The sequence below is a fragment of the Gobio gobio genome (assembly GCF_949357685.1).
Source record: "Gobio gobio genome assembly, chromosome: 4".
In the NCBI taxonomy this organism is placed as follows: Eukaryota; Metazoa; Chordata; class Actinopteri; order Cypriniformes; family Gobionidae; genus Gobio; species Gobio gobio.
Window position 1 is genome coordinate 40,976,553 of NC_137100.1, and position 10,980 is coordinate 40,987,532.

Below are 10,980 nucleotides of genomic sequence, written 5' to 3' on the forward strand. Positions count from 1 at the left end.
GTGGGTCACCTGGTGACGCCGGCTGCTTGGTTGTCACTCTATTAATTTGCTTTCCTTGGGGTCTCTTGGTGAACTGAAAGAAACAAGATTACGACAGTCCAGACAGTGAAAGTAGGAAAGAGCACAGTGAAAACAAACACAAAATGAATTGGTCTGCAATAACAAGGAGAATAAGCGCGAACGCTGGGAGTGTTAGAGAAGTACTAAAGGGGTTAAACTTGCTACCTTTCGTAAGAGTTTCTGATAGGGCCTACAGCATGTGTGGCTATCGGGGTAGGAAACCTAGGAAAAGGTTGCGGCTTAGAGAGGAAAGGTGGGCCAAACGTTTAGGCTATACTCGGGGAGTATCTAATATTTGGCTTATAATGTGGATTTTATCACCTTTAGTTTATCCGGGGCGATTTGAGGTCGCTCAGGCGGAAACCAGTGGCTCAGTCGGCCTTCCGGGCGTTCCCAAACACCCAACTGCCGTGTTCTCGGTCCTTGTTACTCTGTCGCGTTACGCCCACTCAAACAGTTTAGACTTTAAACACGACCTGACAGCACCCACCTGTCAACCGCCAGCCAGCACAGCAAAGTTGGCCCGCTCCCCAGAACCCTCTTTTTCAAGAGTGGCTCCCTATAAAGCCCCGGTTTAGGTACTGGTGCCAGAAATTGCCTTGTGTGTGTCAGCTGAACTGGTTGACTGGCTTTGGAGTGTCAGATTGCTGATGTCGCCACTGCGTGCCGCAACGGCGGACAGAGGTAAAAGAAACCGAGATTCACACACAGCCGGTGCAGGTCACGTCGGTTGGACAACCTTGCTCGTGGAGACCACGTTGAGACGATTCTCAGTTCACCACAGATGCTTGTGAGCCTTACAATAAATACACAAAAGAGGGTAAACAGGCGAACTCAAAATTAATTAAGACTCTATTGTTTACCGGATCAAGTGATTTATGGTTGCAGGCGAAAAGGAAATGCAAAATCCTATATCGAGAGTGATTTAGAAAAAGGCAAAGGTTTCTATCAACTAATGATAAAACAAAAGGCAATTTTGATAATGTTGGTAACTATCAAAATGAACCTAACCCAAATGAGAGGAAGAAAATTAAAAAAAAAAAATTTTAAATAATAAAAAAAAATTTATAAAATAAAATTAAATAGAAAATTAAAATTAAACAAGACAAACTTAATTCAAATTAAATTCAAAACAAGTTTAAAATTTTAATTTAAATAAGCCTGTAGGGAGAATGTAAATAAAAGAAAGCAAGTCCAAATAATATCCTATAACAATTTAATGTTAAGTTGGAGTATCATTAATAACCAAAAAAAAATTAATAATCAGCAAGGGAAACAGGAATAAGCACTTCACACAGAATTGGAAGAAAGTGGAAAAGAGAGAGAGAGCTGTAAGCTGACTTAGCAGGGTACGGCCACACGGTGGCGTCCTTCCTTCCAAGCGGACTGTCAGTAACTTTAAGAACCTAATTTCAATTTAAGTTAGAGGAAATTCATTTTTCCTTTTAAACCCAAATTCAAATAAGTGTTTTTAATCAGCGAGAATGAGACCTGGTTGCTGCCTAATGCTTAGTAAAATTGCATAAATGAAAACGTTCCTAACAGTAATCATTAACAATTCACATGCTCAACTTAGGAAGGAAAATTAAGTCTGTCAAGACAAAATTACTAGCGGAGAGTAGAACTATCCGAAAATACCCACGAGATGGCGTTGTTGCGCTCGCTCGGGATAAAGTTATGAGGAAGTGTAATTCGAGAGCTGTGAGCTCGCGCCCTCGGGCGTCTAGCACGCGGAGTTGCAACACACGCTCGTGGGGGTTGAAGACCAAAAATCATATAATGGCCGCACCCAGAATTAACACATAATGACTTTTAGACCACGGCGGGCCTTTTTGTGCTATAATGGCACAAGAAACATGTGGCTACAGGAATTAACATCTGCTTTGCTTCACATTTAAAAGAACTCCAATAGACATTTATCAAACTGGCTGACGGTCCGTCAGCATTTATGAGTCATGTGTTAGGTCTGGCTTTGGATAGCTACCCCAATGCGAAACCAGGAGTTTTATCGTTTATCTTTAACGATTTAATATTATATTGGGCCTATTATTGAATAGGGGAGGCTCGCCCTATTTCAATCTTCCGCTTGAAAGAAGATTTCGTCGTTCAAGTCAAGCGGGACAAAACAATATTACTCATGTACGGACTGAACAGAGATTTCTTTATCTCTGCAGGACATTTAATGTTGCCAATTTAGCATCTGTTAATATGCTTTAAACTGAGCTCGGCGTCGTGCCTTAGTGAGTGAGTTCGCTTGCGCGATTTGTCTCACAGTTCAAAGAAACGAACGAAAACGCGCGTGCATAATATTAATACCCAAAAATTACACATGAATATGAATATTAATATTGCTCACAAAAACAAAGTTTGAAACTGCTCGAACATTCTCCACCACTGTAACAACAATAAGTTTTGGGGAATAATTAATTCAAATGGTATGAATATTCATGAGTTTATGAATATTATTAGCTTGTTGTACAGAAAAATTAACGTATAACGGAACCTTTAATCATTTAAAAGTAACCTTTATCCAAATTGATTTCTTCATCAATTATCAATCTTACAAACCTTAAGAAACATTGATCTGTTTGATCAGGACAAATAATATCTCTTATGTTTGCACAATTTGTATTACTGAAGTAGTAATACATGAAAATCAAGCTTAAATGGGTAGCTTAGATCTTACGCTTCAGTGACTTCGAGATTTGTGAGCAAAACAATAAGGATTCAGTTTAATGCAATTATTGAGTTTTAATAAAACACTATAGAATACAAAGCTACGAATCACACGGGGGTAAATATGCATATATATAGGAGAAACAAAACGATATGGTACAAACAAGGAACAATCAAACGTAACGAATAAAATCAAAGGGAAAAGAATGATGGACAGAGAGAATCCACGAGGGAGAGAGAGATGAGAGAGATGAGATGGGGAGAGAGAGAGAGAGAGAGAGAGAGAGATTTTTTTTTTTGATTTTTAACAACAAACTTTATTCAATCATATCAGCATAAATATGAAACACACATCAAATCCAAACCAAATCAAAAATGAGCTCTTCCTCCATCACAGTGCAGAAGATTGAGTTGTAACACCACTGTAATTTAAAAGTTTCTAGATCATTCATTGCTTTATAATACTTAAACTCCACAATGATTCTTGACTTGACATAAGCCTTAAATAAAGTTTTAATCTCTTGACCACACCTATCTTCAATTCTGTTCTTTCTTGTTTTATAGATTGCCATCTTTGCCTCTCCAAACAGAAAATTAATCAATTGCCATTTGATCTTTTGTTTCTGATTATACCCAGCCCCCAAAATAAAAACCTCTGATGTAAAAATTTCCCCCCATTTACCACACAATAGCTCTAACAAGTCAAAAAGTGCATGGAGCCTTTCACACTCTAGGAAACAATGAAAGATGGTTTCCCTCAATCCACAAAACACACATTTATCATCAACATTGGGATTAATGACTGAAATAAAAGCGTTAACAGCTACAGCCCCATGCAAAATCCTCCACTGTAAGTCACCTGATCGTTTTATCAATGGTGGTTTGTACAGCACTCTCCACACTGGCTTCCTTTCTTCTGTCAACCCAAGTTTCTCTCTCCAAACTGTATCAATCCTTCCATTTAATTTGACTTTATTTAAAACCTTAACAAAGCATTTGTACATCACTTTCCCTCCCACTTCATTCAATACCAAATCTCGTAACCCATTCAGATCCAACAAGGGACCAGATAATTCTTTAAGGTCTGGTGTCATCCCGAGCTTTGGAAAAGGGTCTCTTACATCAAATGTTGCTCTTCCATTTTGAAACTCTTTAATCAAAGACAATTCCTCGTTTGTTAACCTTGATTTCCACATCTCTACTACATTTGATGTGTGGCGGATTGATTTCTGACCCAACAAACGGGCCACCGCATTTAGATCATTCAGTTCAGGTCCAGCCACATCAATTATGTGCCTCAATGTCACAGTTTTGGTAGCACACAGTCTCTGCATGAGTCCTGGGACATTCCCACTCGCAATGTCCATACGAGCTCCTTTAATGAGAGGTTCCTGTAACAGCCAGTATAAAGATTTGGTTTCCTCCATCCTGCACACATTGAACAGTCCCCACACTTTGAAAAGTCCACAGTAAAATTGAGGCAGTCCAGCGAGTCGTAGTTGCTTTACATCCATTAAAAAGAGAGCAGCATCCAGTCCGAGTCCATCCACTGCGTGTAGGATTATTCCTGCTACCTTCCGCCACACCAGATCCACAGGCCCAGTCAGAAACTTCTGGACGAACTGCAGACGAAAAGTAGCAAGTCTGCTTGGTAAGTGGACTAGCCCTTGTCCTCCCTCCTCTTTAGGAAGAAAGAGCACACTTTGAGGAACCCAGTGAAAACTGTCCCAAAAAAAGTTCACTAAGATTGTCTGCAAACGGGACATCAGTCCAACAGGCGGATCCACACAAGATAATTTATGCCATAATGTTGAGGCAACCAAGTTATTGACAATTAAAACCCTCCCTCTAAAAGACAATTGTGAATTAAGCCATTTCCACTTCTTTAATTTTCCTTCTATTTTTTCAAAAACCCCTTCCCAATTCTTTTGTTGGGTGTTTGAATCCCCAAGATACACACCTAGATATTTAAACCCTTCTTTCTTCCAAACCATCCCACTGGGTAATTTGGGAAGTCCTCCCTCCCATTTCCCAACAGCCAATGCTTCACTCTTCTCCCAGTTAACTTTGGCAGCTGAAATTATTTCAAAATCATTAATAACAGAAACCAACTTGTTAATGTCTTCTTGCCCGTTTACCATAACCATAACATCATCCGCATAAGCAGAAATTTTATGCTGAATATCATGATGCACTACTAAACCATTAATCACAGTTCTTAATCTACTCAGCATTGGTTCAATAGCTAATGAGTAGAGCATACCGGACAGTGCACAACCCTGTCTGATCCCCCTACTGACTTTAAACGGAGCGCTCAAACCACCATTGATCTTCAGCAAACTTTCTGTGTCCTGGTACAGCACTTTTATCATATCAATAAAATTAGAACTAAAACCAAATGCTTCTAGGGTGTCCCATAAGTACTGGTGCTCCACTCTATCGAATGCTTTCTGTTGGTCAATAGAGATAAAACCCAAATTTACCCCTAAAAGACTCGAAACACTTAAAACATCTCGTATGAGACTAACATTATCAATAATTGATCTGCCCGGCACGCAGTACGTCTGGTCAACATTAATGACTTGCCCCATCACCTTTCTCAGTCTATTTGCTAAGGTCTTAGAAAGAATTTTAAGATCAGAGCAAAGCAAACTCACAGGTCTCCAGTTCTTGATCTCCTGTAAGTCACCTTTTTTGGGTATCAGTGTTATCACTGCTCTCCTACAGCTCAAGGGCAAAGAGCCAACAGACAAACTTTCATTTAGGACTGCCAACAGGTCCTCGCCCAGCACAGCCCAAAGCTCCTTATAAAATTCAGCAGGGAGTCCATCCATCCCTGGAGCTTTTCCGCTCTCCATGCCCTTCAGAGCATTCAGAAGTTCCTCAGCTGAAAAAGGCCTCTCCAGCTCTGCCTTTGAGTCTTCCAGGACACTTGGCAGACCTTCATAGAAGCTAGCAGATAACTGCTTGTCCTCTCTGTATTCACTACTGTACAGATTGCCATAGAACTGTACAGCTCGTTTTCTGATATCAGATGTCTGTGTTAGCTGGTGCCCATTCTCAGAGCGCAGGCAGTGGATGTAACGACTCTGACCATTCTTTTTTTCAAGACTAAAGAAAAACTTAGATGGGGCATCCATCTGTGTTAAGTTCTGAAAACGAGAACGGACCAAAGCCCCCTGCGCTTTAATGCCGAGCAAATCTGCAAGAAGAGACGTCTTAGTTTTAAGTGTCTCAATATGTCTTCCCTCCCCAGTAACCTCTGCTAACCCTTGTGCTTCTACTATTTCAGATTCAAGCTTTTTCATTGATCTAGTGATGTCCCGAGAAACACAGAAAGTATACTGTTGACAAAAAACTTTTACTTCAATCTTTCCATAATCCCACCACTCAATCAAATTTTTAAAGCAACGCTTTCTCAGTTTAAAATTATTCCAGAAGGAAGTAAACACATCTCTAAAATGTACATCACTTAACAGGGAGGTGTTAAAATGCCAGTATGCACTCTTTGGCTTCACATTTGCTATATATACATTACATGACACTAAACAATGATCAGAAAAACCAGTTGGTGTGATAAAACATCTTTTCACAACATTAAACTGATGTCTAAAACAATAAATTCTATCCAACCTGGCCAAGGAAATAAAATTTCCTCTGTTATGTACCCATGTGTATTGTCTAGTGTCATTATTCAGCTCCCTCCATACATCACACAAGCTGTGAGTCTCAATTAATTCATTTAAAACCCGGCTTGAAGCAGCATGAGGTTCAATGTGATTCCTGTCTATTTTATAGTTCTCTGTACAATTAAAATCGCCACCCAAAAACAAAAAATCATCAGAACCACAATTCTGCAGGATGGTATCAACATCTTTCAGAAACACTACTCTTTCACTTCCATTTGTAGGAGCATAAACAATAATAAAAACAGCCCTGAATTTTTCAAACTGAGCCCTGATGCATAATAATCTGCCAGGAACCACATGTTTAACATCACATGAAATAGGCAAAAAGTTTTTTGCAAAAAGAACAGCCACCCCTCCTCTGGTAGAGCTCATGTGAGCAAACACCACATCACCCTCCCATTCTTTTCTCCATTCTATTTCATTGATACAGTCACTGTGCGTTTCTTGGACAAACATCACATCTATATTCTTTTGTTTGATAAGTTCAAACAACAATGCTCTTTTATGCATATCTCGGGCCCCATTCAAGTTAAGAGAGCTCACCCTCATTACACTCATGATAAATAATAGTATGAGGGAACACAAAACAAACAAAATCATAGAAAAACACAGATTATGTGGTTTCAAACCCATCTTCAGATTGTAGTTCTAATTTCAGTTTAGTAACCAGTTTCTTCAATCTATAGATCTCCTGCACTGTGAACTGTTCCCCTCCTTCACCTCTCATTAGCACTGCCACTGAGTTGATGAACTTCCTGCGGTCAGCAAAGAAGTTTTCAACTTGAACGTTTTTCATATTTTTAGTCTTTTGCAAAAATAACCTTATATTCTCAAAATTGTAATCACTGCGTCTACTTCGTCTCTCGTTGCTGTCCACTACATCACTGTCAGACTCATCAGCTGTGCCACACTCAATATCAGAGTGCTTTTCAGACTCTATGTTCGTTAGTCTGCTCACTTTAGCCGCTTCCGCGCTCTTCCTGACCCTTTTCCTCTTAGTATTGGGTACTTTGAACACTGTTTCATCACAAACAATGTCAGTCCCCATCTCCTCCTCCATAATAGATGCCGTTTCCTTCTCCCCACTCTCCGAACTTTCCTCCACATCATCAGTCAACATTGCATTAGTTGTGTCCTCTGTATTCCCTCCTACACCAGTAACAGTAAGCACTATATGGGCTTCTTCCCTCTCACTTTCTGTGTTTCGCCCATCATCCTCAGTCGCTATTACACTAGCACTATCACACACTGTTTCCCTGCTCGGGCCCGGCTCAGAGTCTAATTCATGCTCTCTCTCAGGACATGCACGCCTAACATGCCCCTCTCGCCCACAGCCAAAACATTTCATAGTGTCTGATGATGCAAATACAATATAATCAAAGCCATCAACTCTGAATTTAAAAGACACGTTCAGTTCATCCATATCGCTCTTTAGGATCATATGTAACTGTCGTCTGAAACATACTACATGTTTGAGCAAAGGCGACCTACACCCCAGTGGAAGCCTTTTCATTTGGGACACAACCTTTCCATGTCTAGATAATTCATTAACCAGGAGCTCATCTTTAATGAAAGGCGGCACATTCGACAGCGTTATCTTTTTTGCCGGCTGAACCAGCGGCATTACTGGAGTAAAGGTGTCCTGAATCACTACTCCGCTCTGAACTACACTGTTTACCTTCTCTATCGTGTCAAGGAAAATTACAACAGCACTGTTCATTCGTGAAGCTGACATAATACTGTCAAAACCGACAGCTTCACCAACGGCCAGGCTGCAATCCTCCACAGAGCAGTTCATCACGGGCGCGAGCTTTATCCCATGCCTTCGGGAAAGCTGCTCAAACTTTGTTTGGCGTGGACCCGCCATTGCCAACCAGCAAACGCTGATCGACAACGCTCCACAACCCCAAAACCCCTCCTAAACTAAACGTATAAACAAAACAATTTTGAACCAGAGAACAGCAAAAGAAAGAAAGAGACACTCACACTCACTCGCACTGCAGCAACCTCGCTCACACGCAAACTCCGCCCACTCACTCACAGCATCCGCTCAGAGAGAGAGAGAGAGAGAGAGAGAGAGAGAGAGAGAGAGAGAGACAGACAGACAGTTCAATCACTTCACCAAAACCCTTCAGACATTTATGATTTCGTGAATCAGGATTAATTAAGACAACCTCGTACAAGCAGTTAAAGGTGAAATATAATACTTGCATTAGGCTCTCTCGTGTACGTGTCTGAGTTCGAATCGTCGTGGAAGTTTCGCTAAGGAGGTGAGTCCGGAGAATTTCTGTGAAGTTCAGGAAAGTCGCTCCAGAAGTTGCAGGTCCGTCTCTCTCTTTTGGCTTGGTGCCAAAGGGGTCCTTCTCTCAAGGGGAGGTCAAAGGCCAGGATGGTCTTCTCCTCGTAGTGGCAGAGCGCAAGGAGTTAATGATAACTTCTGCATTTATAGATGGACTGGCCGAGCCCGACTTATGGAAAGATCCAATCACGTCCGTGGAGAGATCTTCTCGAGAAGGCGCGAGTGTTCCATTGTTCTCTGAACCCCCCTCCTCTGAGTTAATCAATAGGGTGGAAATTCTAAAGCCTCTTTTTCTTTAGAAAGCTGGTATTTCTGAAATTATGCATCAAAATCTGATTTTTGAACCAAATTTGGCTTAGTCATAATTTCGCGATAACAGAGATACTAAGAACGGTCATTCTGTGATTTGCGCGTCCAGATATACAAGATTATCACAGTTACTGGCATACAGGTTTTGATTTACAACAGTAAACATCCTAGTTATTCTAATACATTGTATAAAGACATGAAATCAACGGATTATATATATTTGAACATTATTAAGATAGTTCTTTAAGTCCCATGTTTTAAGTAACACGTGTTGTGCAAGAATTGTCTTCTTTCAGCGCTGATATGCGTGTGTGTGTGGAAAGTCATGTGGATGCCTTCAGGCGGTACAATTCGATGCTCCATCCTTTAGACTCAGACAATCTGGCGGACATCGTGGTTGTTCATTAACTTCGATATCTCTTACACACACACCCCATTGTCTATGTCTGATTTGATTAGGAGAGTCACGAGTTGGTGTGTAGAAGCCTCATCCGGTGATGTATTCGGCCCAAAATCTGATTGAATCGGGTCATTGTTGCTACACCATAGTCCATTGCATTAACCATTGCAAGAACAATCAACAATGTCAAAAATGTGATGTCAGTCAAATGTCCCGGTGTGTTGTTTAAACAAGTGTTCTCACCGATATGCTTGTTGTGCTTCGTGCTTTATAGACTGGATATTGTTTCTTCTTATTCACATATACTGAATTTAGACTGTGAAATTGACAGGATTTTAATGATTAATGGAAAATAATAAACTAGAAGAGAGGACACAAATATTTTGAATTTGCCCGTTGCCACCCAGCTAGGCGCGATGTGACGCGTGATGGAGACAAATGAGTGGAGTATGGGAAAGGTCGCAAAAAAGTTAAATAAAGGCATGATTGCACTGCCTGTTGCTCTCCTGTGTCAATCTGGGTCTAAGCAGCTGTAAAACACGGAGAGATTCACACGCATTTACCGGACTGGCAGCTGCCCCAAGCACTGGCAGGTTTTAGAGGGCCTGCCTTGAGCAGTGACGGGTTTTGTGAAAGCTGCCTTCAGTCCTGGCAGGTTTTTGTGGCAGCTCCCCCTGCCACGCAAAGATTTTAGTCCTACTGCGATTTTGTTGCGTTATCCTCCTAGTCCGTCTCTCCCCCATTTCACAAAACTGAGTTAATATAAAGTTTTAAAAAAGCTAGCAATAAACACTGTTTTATCCTGCATGTGCGTGGATGGATGCGTGCGTGCGACCGACCGACAGCACACAGGATTGGATTCATAACCATGAAGAAAACACAGTAACAGTATAAGGAAACGGTTTAATTTGAAGCCAGGAAATTCTACTTTAGAAGTCATTTTCACAAAAAAACGGGACAATTTGTGTCCCGGGAAAGAATATACATTTTCCGGGACAGACGCTCAAAAAAGAGAACAATCCCCGGAAAACCGGGACGGGTGGCAACGCTACTGCCGACACAGGAAACGTAACTGAACTAACACAAGCATATTTCAGTATGCAATTATGGAGGAAATATTCATTATTAACGTATATCTGTGTTTAGCTGCAGAAATTGATTTGAATAGCTTATACAATATTAATACAAGCCTCTATATTGCACTATATTTTATTACAATTCAAAGTTTGCCATGCATCATCTCGGAACTAAAGTAGTCACCATCATGATGTGTGTATTTTATTTCCTGATTGAGCAACGTCTATTTCAGACTCTTAAAGACAGCGCAAATTTGTGACGTTTACAGTTTCCATATGAGTTTCCATATATTACAAGTGTTATATGAGTATAAGTATTTCATATAAGTGTTTTGTATGCCAAATTACATATTTATTTAATCATCATTTAAATAATTAACTGCTTCAAAATGCATGCTGTTAACGAAATCATTGTTGAAACATTTGCAGTTAGCCTACTGTATGAATAAAAACAAAACTACAGCATAACAT